Here is a 12,969-nt window from a genome sequence, read left to right as displayed (position 1 = left end):
TTGCTTGCCTTTCTCTTTTTGTTTTTTTATAAGTTATTTGTACACTCAGGATTTGAGTCCTTTATCAGATGTATGTATTTCAACTGTCATCTCTTACAATGTGGCTTACCTTTTACTTTCTTAAAATTCATAATTGTTTTCACCTTATTAATACAGTCTTTATTTGTCTTCCCTCTGTCAAACCCTGAGCCAACCATGTTCCCCAGGCTACCTGGGAATGTATAGGAAAAAAGAACATACAGGGCCAATGAGACATAGGAGAAATAACTATGGGAGGTGGAGATGGCTCATTCACATGGCAAAAAGAATGAGAGGGGCTATCATCAGGCAAAAGAGCCCCATGACCTCCCAGAGGGCAAAGCCCAGAATGGGATAGAAGAGCTGTTGCTTCAGAGAAGGTTTCCTGGCATAACCAATGATGATGCTCCCAAACACAGTCCCGACCAATCCCAGCCCCAGAGCCAGCCACCCCAACTGTAGCAGCCCCAACTCCAATAAACTTGGCTGCTGTGTCAATGTCTCTTGAAATTGCACTGGTTTGGAAGCTGCAGCTAGGGACAAGTGAGATAAGGGGATGTGAGACTGCCAAGCTGCTGAGGCTCTCATCTGTCAGTGTCTCTGGTCATTTCAGCACCACTGCAGATAGTAGGCAGCTCAGCAAGTGGGAGGTACTCTTGACCAAGAGTGGGTGGAGACACACTTGGAGCAGGTGTACATTTTTAGGGGTGAGGGGCTTTGGGAACACAGTTGCTTTCAGTGAAGAGAAGGTAGAGAGCAAAATTCATAATTTTAATGTAGCTAATTTATTAGTTTTTTTTCTTTATGGCTAATGCATTTTATATCTTGTTTAAGAATTTTTTGCCTACCCCAAGGTTGTGAGGATATTTTCCATTTTATTCTAAAATCTCATTGTTTTCTTTTTATAATTGTAACTCTGAACTTGATTTTTGTTTATGATGTGAGGTAGTGGAAAAAGGTAATTTTTCCGTGTGCATTTACAAATGACCCAGTAAATAAATTTCGAAAGGGCAAAATTATAAGAATAAAAGGGAATGTTAAAGCTGCCTGAAGAGCTCTGCAGACCTACTCTCTAGCAAAATAACCATAATGAGTGAAAATTATATTTAAAAAGAACAACTATATAATAATTACATTAAACAAATGTATTACTCTTCCAATTAAGAGGCAGAGATTGGTAACATGGACTTTTAAAAATCATTAATTTTATCCTGTCTATAGGAGACTAATTTTAGATTCCAACATACAAATACATGGAAAGTAAAACAATAAAAGAGGATACAACCATTAGAAAGTTGAAGTGGCAATACTAACATAAGACAAAATCAACTTTAAAACAAAAACTGTTACTAAAGGATACATTTTATAATGATGAGTCATTATTTATAGAGGTATAATAATTATAAACATGTATGTACCTAATAACAGAGCCCCCAAATTCATGAAGCAAAAACTGACAGATTCAATAAATAGATAATTCAACAGTAATAGTTGGAGATTTCAATACTCTACTTTCTGTAATGAATAGAATAACCACACAGAAGGTGAATGAGAAAATAGGAAACTTGAACAACAATGTAAACCAACTATACCTGACATGCATCTGTACAATAATCCACAAAATAACAGCAAAGTACACATTCTTCTTAAGTTCATAAGGAACATTCTCCAGAATAAACCATGTGTTAGGCCATAAAGCAAACCTCAATAAATTAAAGAGGGTTAAAATCATACGAAGTGCATTCTCTAGCCAAAAAGGAATCAAATTAAAAATCAAAAACATACAGAAAAAAATTTCATTCACAAATATATGGAAATTAAACATCAGACTTCTAAATATTCAATGGGGGAAATAAAAAATTTAAAATACTTAGAGATGTATTAAAACAAAAGCACAACATTTCAAAAGTATGGAATGAAGCTAACACCATGCTTAGAAGGAAATTTATAGTAGTAAAAACCTATCTTTAGGAAGAAGAAATATTTCAAATTTATAACCTAAGCTTCCAATACAAATCACTGGAAAAAAGAATGAACTAAACTCAAACTGGTAAAATTAAGGAAATAGTAAAGACTATAATGAAGATTAATGAAGTAGAATACAGGAACAATATAGAAAACTAATGAAGCTGAACATTGTTCTTTAAAGAGATTAACAAACTTTAAGCTAGACTGACCAAGAAAAAAAGAGGCACGACAGATTCCTAAAATAAGAAATGAAAGACAGAGCATAATACTGAACTTGCAGAAATAAAAAGGGTTATAAGGTATGTGATGAGCAGAAACTGTATGTTAACAAATTAGATAACTTAAACGAAATGGGCAAATTCCTAGAAGACACAAACTGCAAACTGACTCAAGAGGAAGTAAAAATCCTGAATAGATTTAACAATAGATTGAATTAGACATTTAAAACTTCCCACAAATAAAAACAGGCCCATATGGCTTCATTTGAATTATACCAAATGTCTAAAGTTAAATTAACATCAATTTTCCACAAATTCTTCCAAAGGAGAGAACACTTTCTGACTCATTCTATGAGCCCAGTATTACCCTAATACCAAAACCAGACAAACATATTACGAGAAAATAAAAGTTTACATCGATAACCTCTATTAGTGCAATGGCAAAAATTCTCAGCAAAGTACTATCAAACCAATTCAGCAACATTTGAAAAGGATTATACACCATTACTGAGCAAGATCTATACCAGCAATTTAAGGTTGGTTTAACGTCCAAGAATCAATGTAATACAGCATGTCAATAGAATAAAGGACAAAAGCTACATGAGCATCTCAATAAATACAGAAAAAACATTTGACAAAATTTGACAGTACTTCATGAAGAAAATATGCAACAAATAATAAGTAGAATATGGGATTTCCCTAACTTGATAAAGGGCATCTTCAAAAGTCTCATAACTAACATACTTAATGGTAAAAGACTGAGAACTTTTCTCCTAAGATCAGGAATGAGACATGAATGTCTGCTCCCTCTTCAACTTCTATTCAACTTTGTACAGGAGGTTCAACTCAGGTCAATCAGGAATTTTTTTTTTTTTAAAAAGCATTCAGATGGAAAAGGAAAAGGAAAACCATATATATTTGCAGATGATATTATGTATAGAAAATCCTAAGGAATCCACTAAAAAAAAATCATCAGATAATAAATTAGTTCAGCAACATTACAGGATAAGAGATAGATTCATTATTTCAACTGATCAACATAAAAAATCAGGCCAGGTGTGGTGGCTCATGCCTGTAATCCCAGCACTTTGGGAGGCTGAGGTGGGAGGACCACTTGAGCTCAGGGGTTCGAGACCAGCCTGGGCAATATGGCGAGACCCCATATCTCCCAAAAATACACATACACAAATAGCTAGGCATGGTGGTATGCACCTGTAGTACCAGCTACTTGGGAGGCTGAAGGGGGAAGATGGTTTGAGCCCAGGAGACAGAGATTTCAATGAGCCGAGATTGCACCATTGTACTCCAGGCTGGGTGACAAAGCCAGATACTGTCTCAAGAAAACAAAAAAGATCAATTGTATGTCTGAATATTATCAATACATAATACGAAGAGGTCCCATGTTCATCAATTGGATGATCTAATTTTATTAAAATGGAAATACTCCCCAAATTAATCTATAGTTTCAGCACAATCCTCATCAAAATTCTAGCTGGCCCCTCTGCAGTAATTGATGAGCTGATCCTAAAATATATATGATAATTCAAGAGACCTAGAATAGCAAAAACAATTTTGAAAAAGAACAAAGTTGGAGGGCTTGCATTTCCTCATTTCTAACCTGGCAGTAATTGAGACTGTATGGTACTGGCATCAGGATAGACATATATCAATGGAATAGAATTGAGAGTCCATAAATAAACCCTCTCATTTATGGTAAATTTATTTTTAACAAAAATGCGAGGACAATTCAGTGGTGAAAGGATAGTCTTTTCAGCAAATAGTGGTAAAACAACTGGATGTCCACATGCAAAATAGTAAAATTGGACCCCTACCTCATACTATTAAATACATGCAAAAATACACTCAAATTGATCAAAGTCATAGACATAAGAGCAAAAATTATAAAATTCTTAGAAGTTAATATAGGTCTAGATTTTTATTAACTTAGAATATGCTGATTTCTTAGGCATAACACCAAAAGTACAAGAAGCAAAAGAAAAAACTAGAAAAATTGGACTTTATAAAAATTTAAATCTTTTGTGCCACAAAAGACACCATTAGAAGAGTGAAAAGACACCCACAGAATAGGAGAAAATATTTGCAAATCGTATTTATGATAAGGGACTTGTATCTAAAATACATAACACCTCTTACTCTTATAACTCAATCATGGAAAGAAAGCCCAATTAAAAATGGGCAAAGGATTTGAATAAACATTTCTCCAAAGAAGATATGCAAATGGTCAGTAAGTACATGAAAAAATGATCGATGTCATTAGCCATCAACTAAATGCACATTAAAACCACAATGAGATACTACTTTACTCCCACTAGGATGTCAAAAAGTCGGATAATGACAAGCTATTGAACCCTTGTAAACTGCTGGTGGGATTGCCTGGGACAGAGCTGCTTTGGAAAATAGTCTGGCAGTTCCTCAAAAGGCTAAACCTAGATGGAGAGTATTAGTTTCTAGGTCTTCCATAACAAAGCACCACACACTGAGTGGCATAAACAACTCTCAAGTTCTGGAGGCTAGAAGTCTGAGATCAAGGTGCCAGCAGGGTTGGTTTCTTCTGAGACCTCTCTCTTGGGCTTGCAGATGGCTGTCTTCTCCCTATGTCTACACATAGCCTTCTCTCTGTATCTATCTGTGTTCTAATCTTCTTTCTTATAAGGGCACCAGTCATATTGGATTAGAACCTATCCTAATGGCTTCATTTATTTTAATTACCTCTTTAAAGATCCTGTCTCCAGATACAGTCACATTCTAAGGTGCAAGGGAGTAGGACTCCAACATATAAATTTGAAGAGGACACAACTTAGTACATGACAGAGTTTCTGTATGACCCAGCAGTTTCATTCCTAAGTGTCTCAATTAGTTTGATCTGCTATTTAAAAAATACCATAAACTTGGTGGCTTATAAACAACAGAAATTTATTTTCCACAGTTTTGAAGGCTGGGAAGTCCAAGATCAAAGTGTCAGCAGATTTGATGTCTGGTGAGGAACCATTTTCTGATTCATAGGCGGAGCCTTCTTACTACATTCTCAAATGGTGGAGGAGGCAAAGCAGCTGTCTGGTGCCTCTTTTATTAGGGCTCTAATCCCATTCATGAGGGCTCTACCCTCATGACAATTACCTCCCAAAGTCCAAACCTCCTAATACCATCACATTGGTGATTAGGTTTCAACATATGAATTTGAGAGGGACACAAGCATTCAGACCATAGCACTAGATACCTACCCAATAAAAATGAACATATGTCCCACACAAAAACCTTTTCATGAATGTTCATAACAACATTACTCATAATATCCAAGAAGTGGAAATAATCCATATGTCCATCAACTGGGAAACTGACAAAATATAATGCTCTTTCAATGGAATATTCTTCAGCAGTAAAAAGTAATAAAATACTGATACGTATTTTAATCAGATGAATCTTGAAAACATTATTCTAAGTGAAAGAAACCATTCACAAAGCACCACATATACTATCGAGTCAGAGAGTAGATTTATGGTTACCCAAGGTAGAAGGGTGGGGAAGTTGGAACGAAATGGTGAGTGGCTGCTAATGGGTACAGATTTTTTTGGTTGGGTGATTGTGATTTAAATGTTGAAAAATCGATTGTGGTGATGGTTGCACAACTCTGTGAATGTACTGGAAACTATTGAGTTGTAGACTTTAAATAGCTGAATTATATGGCATGTTAGTTATGTCTCAGTAAAGCCATTATTAAGAAAATAAGACCACTTCCTGGAAATAGAAATGCTATTATAATAGGTAACACATAAATAAAGCCATTAGATGTTAACATAGTCCCAAAAAAAATCTGCTGAAGCATGTATTCCATTAAAACACACGAAGAAACTAACAAATAGAAAGCCATGGAATCCAGAAAACAGATCATCAACATAAGGCAGAGCCAAAGTATTCCCAGTATGATGGTGAAGGCAGAGAGCTATACAGCAAGAGCAGTCCCGAGTAGAGCAGAAAGGCTTCCGGAGAGATGGAAGAGAGACAAACCTGATAGAATAACTCATGTATTTATTAAAGTGAAAGGAGAGTTACACTTCCTACAAAATTTGGCAATGAAATGTTGATGCATGTATAAATGACAGTCAAACAAAACAAGAAATAGAAGTGACCAATACTCCTAAGAAAACAATAAATTGCATACAAAGTATAAAACATGGCTCTGTTAGGAACAATATTTGCATAGTCATAGTAATATAGACAGTAAACATTGATCTCGTTTAAATAGATATAATTATTTGGAGGATGATAAGGGAAATGCAGATGTGGTTAAGACAGCCTTTAAAGAAATTCTGTAGAGAATATCTAAAACTAGAAAAGCAAGAAAGAGATGCATGAGAATATTATACAAAAACGAAAGAATTAAGTGTGGTTGTCTTTAGAGCGCATGAACTGGGGAGGCAAGAGGCAAGAAAATTTTATCTTCTATAGTAACCTTAGTGGAATCAATTGACTCTTTAATCTATGTACATGGAAAGCCTTATTAAAAATTAAAGTTAAATTTTAAACAGAGAAAAGAAATACTATGTGGCAGATTTCCATTTCTATCAATATTATGTGCTAGATATACTAAAGGGAAAAACCTCTCACTAAAAAGTATCTAGAAATATTGGGTGAAATTCACTAACAGTCTTTTAATTCTATACCTGAGTTTAAAGAAAGTGAGGGGAATCCCCAAAACAAAACCAAAAAGAAACTGAAAACCAGAAGAAACCAGCATCATTTATTAGTGTTTTGTAGTTTTCATTGTAGAGGTCTTTCACCTTTTTGGGGGGTGGGGGGGGAAACGAGTCTTGCTCTGCTGCTCAGGCTGGAGTTCAGTGGCACAATCTCGGCTCACTGCAACCTCCGCCTCTCAGGGTCAAGCAATTCTCCTGCCTTAGCCTCCCGAGTAGTGCTGCCACCATGCTTGGCTAATTTTGTAGTTTTAGTAGAGATGGGGTTTCACAATATTGTCCAGGCTGGTCTCGAACTCCTGACCTTAATGATGCACCCCACTTGGCCTCCCAAAGTGCTGGGATTACAGGCATGAGCCTGTAAAACTGATTTATTTTAATCAATCGATTAAATTTATTCTTGGGTACTTCGGGTTTTTTGTAGGTATGTAAATGGAATTGCTTTCTTGACTTCATTTTCATGCTAGTTCATTATTGGTGTATAGAAATGCTAGTGATTTTGTATCCTGCAACTTTACTGAACTCATTAATCAGTCCTAAGGGCTTTTTGTGGCATCTTTAATTTTTCTGTATATAAGATTATTTCATCTGCAAAGAAGGACAATTTGACTTTCTCTGTTCTTTACTCTTATTCAAGGATACTAATTAGGTATAAATAAAATCCTTTTTATTTTTCTATTATTTTCTCTGTAATCCTTTCAAATGCTCTTTTGCTTTTCCATTTTATTTTGCTCATTTTTCTGAAACCTATCCTCAATATTCCTAACTGTATTTTTGGTACTACCTTTTCTCCTTTTATTGATATTTCTAACGTGGCTATCTTTTATATAATGGCTTCAGTCTCTCCTCTAATTTTTTTTCTCCTGGCTCTTCCAGCTCATTTTAAAAATCCCTTTCTAGAATTTTTTTTGTTATCATTTTATTTGTACACTTGTCTGTATTCTTTGAGCTCTTGGTGCAAAGAGACATATTTCTTTTAATGTATCTTATTTTAATTCAAGGAAAGTGTTCAATATTTTCTTATGCTTTGTAAAATAATTACTTTGGTGTTCTTGTTATAGTGAGTTTCTTCATTTTTATCTTTTAATATTTTTATCATAGTTTCTGGCTGGATTTTTAAATTATTGTTTATATTTTAATGGGAGCTAGTTTTTCTTGGTCAGCTGCTTGCTGAAGAATAGTGTATGGTAACAGACATCAGTCTAGGTGACCTGGCCCAGCTGGCAAATAGGGTCTAGATCTATTGCCTCAAAATATTCTCCCACCAACTTTCTACTCTGAAGCTCTGTCTTTTGGAGTTAGACGTGGGACTCCATGACGCCAATATCCCAGATTCTTCATGTAGTGACTTTGTGCTTACTCCTCTTCAAATGACCTTGCCCCACAACATTTCTCCTCTACCCTACCACAGCTTGACTCTCATGAGATGGCATCTCTGCTACTCTTTACATCTGAACTTTCTTACTGCTTTTTAATATTAAATGGGGCTCAGGGATATTCCAGTAAGCCATCTGTTCCAAGATCAGAGGTTGACAGTTTGTACCCTCATTAACCACCTACACATGGAGAATTCTATGCACTGGTGGAATCTGAAGAAGCAACTTCATTTATTCAAAAAATATGTGTTGAGTGGACACCACATTGCAGGTACTGTTCTAAGCCTTCAAAATGCATCAATAAACAAAAGAAAAAATATCTCTGCCCTTGCTGAATTTGCCTTGTTGGGAGCAGGGAGAGGGGGAGAGACTACAAAAAATAACGTCATAAATTATAAAAATTGATAAATATATTGGGGAGAAGTGCAGAAAGGAGGAATCAGGAGTGGTAGAGGATAAACAATTGCAATTTAAAAGAGAATGGTCTAAATTTCACTGCATTTGGCAGCTATTCTTCATTGATTGTGGGCTGAGATTTTCTTCTCATGTGGTCTCTGCTCTTTTTGTTGTTTCAGAAGGGAGAATGAAGTTGGCTTATCTTGATTCTGCAATACTTAACTGGAAGGCCTCTACCATCTCCTTTTGCATAAATGTATTTATTTCATAAGTTATGGTGATTTGTAGCGTAACATTCCTTTCTGTTTTCCTTCTTTGCCATCATTCTGTATGTAGGAAAGATGGAGAAATCCGAGAAGTTCTTGAAATTCAACCATTCTTTCCCTAACCTGAATCCAATCACATTATGACTTACATAACTCTTGCGAGTTCTCTTGAACTTTAATTAATTTATGACAATTGGTTTGAGTTTTGTGGTTTTCCTTTTAAAGGTACATTCTCACATAATTTGGAACAGGGGCGGTGGGGGTGACACCCATGAGAAAATAACCTCATCTTCTCTTTTCCTCATACCTAAATATATAGTTACATTTGTAGGAATACTTATATATTTTTAACATGTGCTCATAATATTTGAAGATAAAAGCTACCCTCTTATAGGTGTAACTGAAGAGTGGAAGTCTTTCTGACAGAAAATCAGGACTGAGAGGGGATTACCAAAGTAGCATCCAGGGGAGACTCTAATTTTGATTGTTCAAAGTGTCAAAGAAGAGATTTCTTAGTGGCAGATTTTGGACGTCATCCACCAGGTGGAGGGGACCTGAGAGTGAGAAAGTCCCCAGCCCTCTGATCCTTATTTTCTGGTGGCTTAGCTGGGTAGAAGTGGCCAAGGAACTGTCACGATGGTGGTTCAAGACTCCTAGAAACATCTGGGCTGAAAAACTGAAACTGACCCACAGAGAGAAAGAGAATTAAACATAGTAATGTAGAGTTTAGTCAGTATTTCAGTTTCTCGTTCCAGAAGCACAACTGTATACATTTCCTAAGAAGGATGCATGAGCCAACAAATTTTTATTGCCCTGTTTTGAGTTTCACTTCTGTCACTTCCAAAAGAATCTTGACTAAAGCACAGGGGAGGAAGGGCCTTTCTTCAATTGAGCAAGGGATTTAAAGGAGGAGCTTTGAATGCCTACGTATCAGTTAGGGTACTGTTGGGTTGCTGTTTCCAGAAAACTTGATAAACAATGGCCCAAACAAGTAATTTGTCTTACATGACAAGAAGTCTGGGACAGGCAGACCAAGGCACGTAGATTGAAAATCTATGCCCTCAAGACTCTAGACTCTTTCCATCTTTCTGCCATCCTTAGTGAAGCTTCCTGGATCTTCAGGCTCGTGTCTATATTGTAGGTTAAAAAACAGGCAAGAAAATGGAAATACAGCACCAGCAGTCTCCCACCTGTTTTTCATTAGCCATAACTCAGTCACAAGGCCCCCTTAGCTACAAGGGAGTCTGGGAAATTCAGCTTTCAGCTTTCTAAACTTTATAGTGGAGTAGGGTTGGGATGGTTAAAACCCAAGGAGACAAGGTGGTGGCAGTGAGTAAAAGAGGCAGTAAGAAAGGAAGACAAAGCCCCAGAAACAGAGTTTGTTCTGTTTGTCAGCCATCCCATCAGCCGGAAGATCCTCCTCCCACAGCCAACTTTGAAGATTCCTGGAATAGAATGTGGATCGGAGGGAGCTCTTGCTGTTAAGGCAAGTGATAGTTACAAATATAATTCATGTAATTTTATTACTTTAAAGATATATATATATAAAGAGAGAGAGACAGAGAGACAGAGTACTATATGTATATAGAGTACTACAGTATATATTTTATATAATATACACATATGTTAAACCATGTCTAAATACTAATGACAAACTGTAAAAAATATCAGTAGCACATATGACAGATAATTTTCTTTATTTGCAAAGAGATCCTAAAATCAGTAAGAAAAAGATAACCAACTCAGTAGAAAATTTGACTTAAAAGATATAAATAGAAAGTTTATAGAAAAAGAAGCCAAAATAACACCCCCCAAAGCTAAAAAGATGATTACAATACTCATAATAAAAGAACTGTAATAAAAAGAGGCTTGCCAAGACTTCTTCCTCCTCAGTGCACTTTCTTCTCTCGGCGCTTCCAGGAAGGACATCACAATATCTTGATTTTCCTCCTAGTGCTCTGGTCCCTTTGTCTTGGTCTCTTTCCCTGGTTTCTCCTCTTTTCCCTGGCTTCTTCTCTAAATGCTGGAGTGCTCCAGGAATCAGTCCTCCGTCCTCTTCTCTTTTCTCTCTGCATTCGTTCACTTGGGAATCTTATCCAATCTCAGAACTTTAAATAGTATCTATAGTCTAATGACTTTAAAATACATATTTCTAGCCCCGGCCTTTTTCTAAGTTCCAGACTAACATATCCAGCTGCTTACTCAACACCCCAGCCGCATGTCCAATTGTTGTCTCAAGCTCAACATTTCCAAAGCTGATCTCTTGGTCTTTAACAACTCGTCAAACCTGCTCCACTCACGACTGTCCCGCATTTCAGTTGACAGCATCTTCATCCTTTGAGCTGATTGTGCTAAAAGCCTTTCTGGCATCGTTGACTCTTGTTTTTCTTTCATATCCCACATTCAATCTGTCAATATTGGCTCTAAGTTCAAAATATATCTAAAATATCACCATTTCTTACCCATGATATCCAAGCCGTCATTATCCCTTGCATCTTAATTCATCTCCCCACTGCCACCTTTGCAGGCCTATATTCTATTGACAACACTACAGCAGAGTAATACTTTTAAAACGTGAATCAAATCATCTCACTCCTCTATCAAAACCCTGCAATGGACTTTACTCAAAATAAAATCTGGAGAACTTTTTAAAACATAATTTTAAAACATATCTGCAAACTTTGGGATACTCCTCACACTTCAAGGTAGAGCTGAATCTCCCTCACCTTGCTTAGGGACCAGCCTCAGCGACCAGTGACTCATTTCTAATGACTAGAATGGGTTGGAAGTGACAGGGCATGACTTCAAAAGCTGGCTCTGTCTCTCTCTAGAGTCTCGTGGAACTCAACTACCATATTGTGAGGAAACCCAGACCACATGGAAAGTTTACATATAGGTGGTCTGGCCACAGCCCCAGCTGAAGTCCCAACCAACATCAACCACCAGACATGTGAGGAAGCCTTAGGGATGATACCAGCCCCGGCCTTCAAGCTGTACTCACGGATGCCGAGGAAAGTAGAGATATACTTTCCCACTGAGCTGTGCCCAAATCACAGATTAGTGAACAAAGTGTTTTCATTGAGTTAAGCCATAAAGTTTGGAATAATTTGTTACGTAGCAACAGATAACTTAAACATAATCCTTTATAAGGCCATATGCAATATGACTCTCCTCCTCAATTCCTCTTTAACTTCATTTCTTTGACTCACTTTTTCATACCACTTCATGCATACTGGCATCATCATTGCTGTTCCTCAAACAAACCAGGTACATTTCGACCTTGCAGCTTTTTTCTCTTTTTTTTTTTTTTTTTTTTTTGAGACGGACTCTCACTCTTGTTGCCCAGGCTGGAGTGCAATGATACATTCTCGGCTCACTGCAACATCTGCCTCCCAGGTTCAAGCAATTCTCCTGTCTCAGCCTCCTGAGTAGCTGGGATTACAGGTGCCCACCACTATGGCCGGCTAACTTTCGTACTTTTAGTAGAGACAGGGTTTCACCATGTTGGCCAGGCTGGTCTCGAACTCCTGACCTCGTGATCTGCCCACCTCGACCTCCTAAAGTGCTGGGTTTACAGGCGTGAGCCACCATGCCTGGCCACAGCCTTTCTTTGTGTTAGCTGTTGCCTCTGCCTGGAATGACCTTGTCCCTGATATCTACATAGCCTTTCAAGGACAAGCTTTTCCTTTGCCTCCTTCAAATCTTTGCTCAAGTGTCAGCCCCTCATTGGCAAGCCCTGGCCATCTTCTTAATACTTGCCCAAACCTCCCCGCTGGCACTCCAGGTACGCTTACCTTGCTATATTTTCATTTTTATTTCATAGTGCTTTCACCTTATAACACACTGGATAATTTACTTATTTACTGTGGTACTATCTCTAAGATCCCCAGCTGTGCTCTTAATATGTAAACTCCATGAGGGCAGGGTTTGTTTTTTTTATTACTGTTACTCTTCACTGCCATTTCCTGAGCTACTAGAAGAGTTCTTAGCACATAGTAGGTGCTTAGTAAATATA

The 12,969-nt window shown here is 37.1% G+C and overlaps 1 pseudogene; it reads right to left on the bottom strand.

Annotated features, from left to right (window-relative positions):
• Positions 1-291: 291 nt before the first annotated feature.
• On the bottom strand, positions 292-720 carry LOC101142357 (ATP synthase F(0) complex subunit C2, mitochondrial-like; annotated as a pseudogene).
• Between the last annotated feature and the right edge of the window lie 12,249 nt (positions 721-12,969).

Source organism: Gorilla gorilla, chromosome 2, assembly GCF_029281585.2.
Source record: "Gorilla gorilla gorilla isolate KB3781 chromosome 2, NHGRI_mGorGor1-v2.1_pri, whole genome shotgun sequence".
NCBI lineage: Eukaryota > Metazoa > Chordata > Mammalia > Primates > Hominidae > Gorilla > Gorilla gorilla.
This window is presented reverse-complemented; position numbering and strand designations above follow the sequence as displayed.